Genomic DNA, 6,051 nt, shown 5'->3' on the forward strand with positions numbered 1-6,051 from the left:
GCTGAATAATACTATTACAGTGTTATATGTGGAAGACATAGGCTGAAAAGAATTGGATGAGTCATAAATCAGTGAATCATACAATTAGATGTCAACAAGAGATGACATTTGCTTCATGTGCATAGAATACTGCTACATATGGTCGGAAGTTATTATTTATTTTATTTTTTAGACAGTTTATGAACATTTGCCTTGCTATGGGTGTATTTGTATTCTTTTGTGTAGTTAAACCCTGGAGAGTAGCCAAGATTCTAGGGGAAGAAATTACTTTTTCAGTACAGTAAGGTATCTGTGAATTCACAAAAGAAATGTCGTTCTTGATTTGAGGTTGGACTAAAATAGTGATTGAGAACCCATGTGGTGCTAGATAAATCAATGCCATCTCCACCATTGTGTAATCGTTTCATAGCAGGCAAACTACTGGAGTGATGGTCTGTGTTATGTTGGGTAACATGAGCAACCACATCTGATTGTAATTGAATATACTCTCAACAACAGTAATTCTGGGGAAATCATGTAGCCGAAAAATATACTCTTCTTGCAAGAGGATAGGCACACCCACGTGTTTCAAAGAGTACCCCAAGTATCCTTCACTAGGTAACAAGTCCTGATTGGTTTTTTAGCCTTGACACTCATGAAACATATCTGAGATTTCATCCGCCATTGACTAATCTATCCAGTTGGTGAAACAAGGTTGACTTAAAATGAAATCTGTTTGGGATGCAACACAAACATATTCAATTTATTTTAAATTAAACTGCACAACTTATTGGTTCACATCAAATGCTCGTTTTGGTCATGTAATATTGTTTCAGTTTACTATACACATAATTAGTTTTTTTTCGTATCCATAGAATGCAACAAAAGAAACACAGTCAAAATTTTAGCTGCTGAGATGCACAGCAAGTATTTTTTTTAAAAACTGTCAAGTTACTCATTTTTGTTGCATCAAGAACAGCGTATGACGACAGTTTGTATAGCCCTTCCTGCCTACTACATGATTGGCCATGACAAGAGAGTGTAGCATCATACAGTACTAATATCTGAAGCAATAGAAGTGAAATTGATGCACCTAAATCATATGTAACATATCATTAATGTATTAAATAAAGAGATAATGCATATCAACAGCTAAACTCCTGCACACGTAATTCTTACAAAGACGACTAGCAGAGGAAAATAGATCAAGGCAGGGTTAAGTGTCGCATTACAGTGTCGCATTACAGATGACGTCCCTCAATCATAGCTTAATTTATTGAAATGAAATATTTCTTACACATACTCCATTTTATAGCAATTTCTGTAGCACAGTTATTATTCTTATGCATAATGTATATTTTAGTAACAATTAAACAGTTCGTTGTTTATTCCCCATAGTTGTTATGATTAAGTTCTGTGTCATTGGAGTTATGGAAATGAAAAAATATTTTCCTTACACCACGCACACCTGATAAAAGAAAAATTCACATTTTCAGGCACTTCATAGCAATTATTGGTCTTATTTAGACTGAACAGTGTGGAGTGAGAAATAGTTGGCCTTTGCTATGCTTATTGTGCTGCATATCGAGCATACTTAAAGCTACTCATAAAATGTGTCGATGCAAACAATGCACAAATGACTGAAATGTAAGAATTCTGCTCTCCTGAAATGACATGTAGCTTTCTGATATTTTATTGTTCAACTATTTTTTAAATACTTTCCAAAGTCAAAAAAAGAGAATTTCCTAAAAAAATTCTTTATCAGTAGTCACATCAGATATGTATTAATGGCATCTGCTCTATTTGATTACACCACTGTTAATTATGCTCCTCTGATGGTTGTTCTGTGATATTTTTTATGAATATTTGGTTTCCCTCTGGTTCTGTGGTTGTGTACATTTTTGTCCTGTAGCAGTTTGCCTGTTTTCAGGAGGTAGTTCTTAGTGAACAAGATAGTTTCATAAATGAATAAACTTGGAACATTTAGAACACCAAACTCAGTAAAATGGGATTTACAGGACTCCATATTTTTAATGCCACAAATTAATCTTAGAACTCTTTTTTTTTTTTTTGCATTCTAAAAACCATTACACTGTGAGTTGAGTATCCCCAGAAAACGATCCCATATCGGACTATTGTGTGGAACTGTGCATAGTATGCCTGCAGTACTGTTGTTTTGCTTGTTGTAGCCTTTAAAATTCTTAGGCCATAACACACACATGATAGTTTTCTAGACAAGTTATTTATATGTGTGTCTCACTTTAAGTCTTGCTGAACCCATAGACCCAAACATTTTGTGACACATTTTCTAGGTGATCATTTTTTAATTTTGCTTGAAGAGGAATTTGATTAGTTGGAGGAATTAAATGGAAATGGAAAACCACAGTTTTTTCAGTATTTATAATGAGTTTGTTTTTTGTGAATCATTCAGAAAGCCTTTTCATAGAACTTTCTGCTGTGGACTGCAAAGTTACTGGACTGGATCCAGTGAGCAATATGTTGGTGTCATCGACAAACAGGATAGTTTTTGTGGGACTCATATATTCAACTAAGTCGCCCACATAAATCAAGAAGAGCAGTGGAACTAACATTGAGCCCTATGGTACACCATATTGGATTGGTAATTTGATAGAAAGAAAGGAGTTGTTTCTTGTTTTATTCATTTTGTTGAATTCATAGTGAAGTGATACTTTCTGCCTGCAGTTTTTTTAGGTATGAAGACAACCACCTATGTGCTACACCTCTTACTCCCTGTCTTTCTAATTTTTCGAGCAGAATGTTATGGTTCAAGACGTCAAAGGCTTTTGATAGATCTAGAAATATACCTGCAGCTAATTTATATTGATCCGAGACATTTTAAAATGCAGTCTAAGAATTCAAAAATTACTGTCTGTGTAGATTTAGACTTTCTAAAACCATGTTGTACTGTAAGAGGTGCATAATTATTTATGAAACTTAAAAGCCTGCCATAGAAGAGTTTTTCTAGAATTTCTGAGAAGGAACTTAACTGTGACATGGGTCGGTAGTTTGATATTTTTTAGAAGAACCTTTTTTTAGCAGTGGTGAAACTTTTGCTATTTTAAAAAATCTGGAAATACACCAGTTTTTAAAGAGAGGTTGAAAATTTTTGCCAAGGGGTTTGCTACGTGGTGAGCACATGCTTTTAATATGAAATCAGGTACTTCATCAAGACCACTTTACTTTTATTGCTTAATGATGTAATTTTACTTATAATTTCATTGGGGTTTGTTTCATAAACATACATAGAAGCAGTCAAGATCACTGACTTGCTGGAGAAACTTGGGACCGGTTCTTGACAGTGTACTTGAATGAGGTCTTCAGCTAGTTAAGTCAAGTATTCATTGAATTTTTCCACAACTGAATTGGGGTCTGTGACTTTTGAGCCTTCTGGTGTTAATCATACATTCTTTTTCTCTGGCGCTGAACTACAAGTTTGTTTCTTAATAACTCTCCAAGTGGATCTCATTTTTTAAGATGAGTTTCTTATCAAATTGTCATTCCACATAATTTTTGCCTCTTTGACTACTATACCATAGATTTTTTTGTAGGCTTTTGAATTGCGAGTTCTTGGGTTACTCTATACGTCTTACAACAGTACTACACCTTTACTTGAAGTAAACTTCATTGTTTTACGACTTCCTATACTATATGATTTCTCGAATCTGCTTACCCAGTCTGAAGTAGACTAGAAATCTGCAGTATTTACAAAAATTTAACTGAAAGCTAAAACAATAAAGAAATCCCGGAATTCCGAAAAATTCCCGGGTTTATCCCGATTTTCTCCCGGATGAAAAAAATCCCGGGGCTTTCCCAGGTCGTAATTTTGACTGCAGAATTGATTCTCTAGCTAAGAATGTTATTGTATCCTGCTACTGAAGAATGATACTGCAGCAATAAAATGTAAACGAGAGGGAAAAAATAAAAGTTTAGTAGCAAAGGAAATGTGCAATTTACAACAACAAAACACCGTGCACGCACAAGCTTCTGCAAATAGCAAAAAATGTCAAAGGCCTTAGGGCGCAGACTAATTCTTCGTAACAGTAAACTGCTTGCTATGACCATGACGTCACAACTATTCACATTAGGTTCGTTTGACCAATTGCCATAGCTGTATCGGTAGTAGCAGCAAGCAGCCAGATGCAAACAACCTCGAACATTTACATAGATGGAATTGTTTTATAATGTAGATTTTGCAAGAAAAACGTTTCGTGGATGAAAAAAGAAAGTTTCAAATAGGCCAGCATGTCAATACAAGTCTTCATATCGCAGTGATGCAGATGAAAGGACCACTTCTGACGTCCAGTTGCAGTAGCGGGGATTTACCCAAAGATAACCAAAAAAGTCGGTTTAACATGGATCTATGTGAGCATTCACTGCAAGCAATATTCCTCTTCACAAACATACGAACCCTATCCTCGTAGACATACCTGCGCAAATATTCTTAAATCAAAACATACCAGATGAATAAACTTGCGTAAAAATTACACACTAACAATATATGTAAATGTTCTGGAAGAAATACGTAATCAACTCAAGAACAGTATATCTGGATTTCCATTGACAAAACTACAGACACTTGTGGCTGTTAGATTGCAAATTTTGTTGTTGGTGCTTTAAAAGAAGAGCCTTCTTATTCCTATTTAGCGGTCTGCAAAGAACTTGAAAAGAAAATCATTCTATGATCATCATGTTTGTGAATGAGGATATTAGAAAAATATTTCCAGAATCTCCTGCAGATGAAATGGTGTTTGTGTTTTGTTTATTTCAGATGCTGTTCCCTGTATGAAGAAAGCAAGAAAAGCCCTCTGAGTTTTATCCCAATTCGATTTGCGTGATGTGCTTTGCTCATGGAGTACACCGCCATGCTAAAGAAGTACGTTCCACATTTTTGAACGTAAATAATTTCACCCACAAATAAAGCATTTGTAAAGGCTCCTTCTCGCATCAAGACCTACAAAGAAAAACTACCAAAAGTGCCTCTACCTCCCGAACCAGTGGTACTCTATGGGGTATGTGGGTCGAAGCTGTGTTGTTTAACAATGAACATCTAGGCCATTAGAGGAGTAGTAAATGACTTCCACGGAGCAGAGGCTTTGACAGTTTGCCAGTGCAAGGAAGTTTTAAAGGATTTAAAAAGACACTGCTGCGATTAGCGCTCATATGTATTAAAAAGCTTGAAATTCAAGGTTTGGCGTTGAATGAATCTATTCAGTTAATGAATAAAATTATTTTAGTGAACTCCTCATTGCCGGCGGTATTCCCAAGAAAACTTAAAGAAATTTGAAAATATTTTAAACAATAACCCAGGCTTTGAACCCTTGTGCCAAATTGATAGTCTTATTAATGGAATGAGGGAACTTTTACCAGTCACATTCTAATACTGCCCAGTTACCTTAGTTTATGTAGAACGGTACTTTTCTGCTTATAAAAATGTTTTGAGTGATTGAAGACACAATCTTACTACTGAACATTTGGAACAGTACTTGATCGTTTATGGTAACAATAGTAGAAAAATGTAAAATAATTTGTAAATGATGCTTTGGTCCAATAGTATTAATTAAAAGTTAATACTGTTAAAAAAAAATCATCATTGAATGTTGTCTTTTAAACACGGTTCCCATCAGATCACCGAAGTTAAGTGCTGTCAGGCTGGGCTAGCACTTCGGATGGGTGACCATCCAGTCTTCCGAGCGCTGTTGGCAAGCAGGGTGCACTCGGCCCTTGTGAGGCAAACTGAGGAGCTACTTGATTGAGAAGTAGCAACTCTGGTCTCGTTAAGTGACATACGGCTGGTAGAGCCACATGCCCTCCATATCTACATCCAGTGATGCCTGTGGGCTGAGGATGACACGACGGCCAATCAGTCCCGTTGGGCCTTCCAAGGTCTGCTCGGATGGAGTTTAGTTTTTACGGAGTTTTTGAGTGTGCCCCTCTGCATGCGATGTATCACTAAGTTGCTCCTGTATATATTGATTGTTTCGCTGCGAGTCAATCGCATCGCATCTGCTTGTTACCGACAACAATAGCAAAGGAACAATTCTTGAAATATGG

Source organism: Schistocerca gregaria, chromosome 2 (assembly GCF_023897955.1).
Source record: "Schistocerca gregaria isolate iqSchGreg1 chromosome 2, iqSchGreg1.2, whole genome shotgun sequence".
Lineage (NCBI taxonomy): Eukaryota > Metazoa > Arthropoda > Insecta > Orthoptera > Acrididae > Schistocerca > Schistocerca gregaria.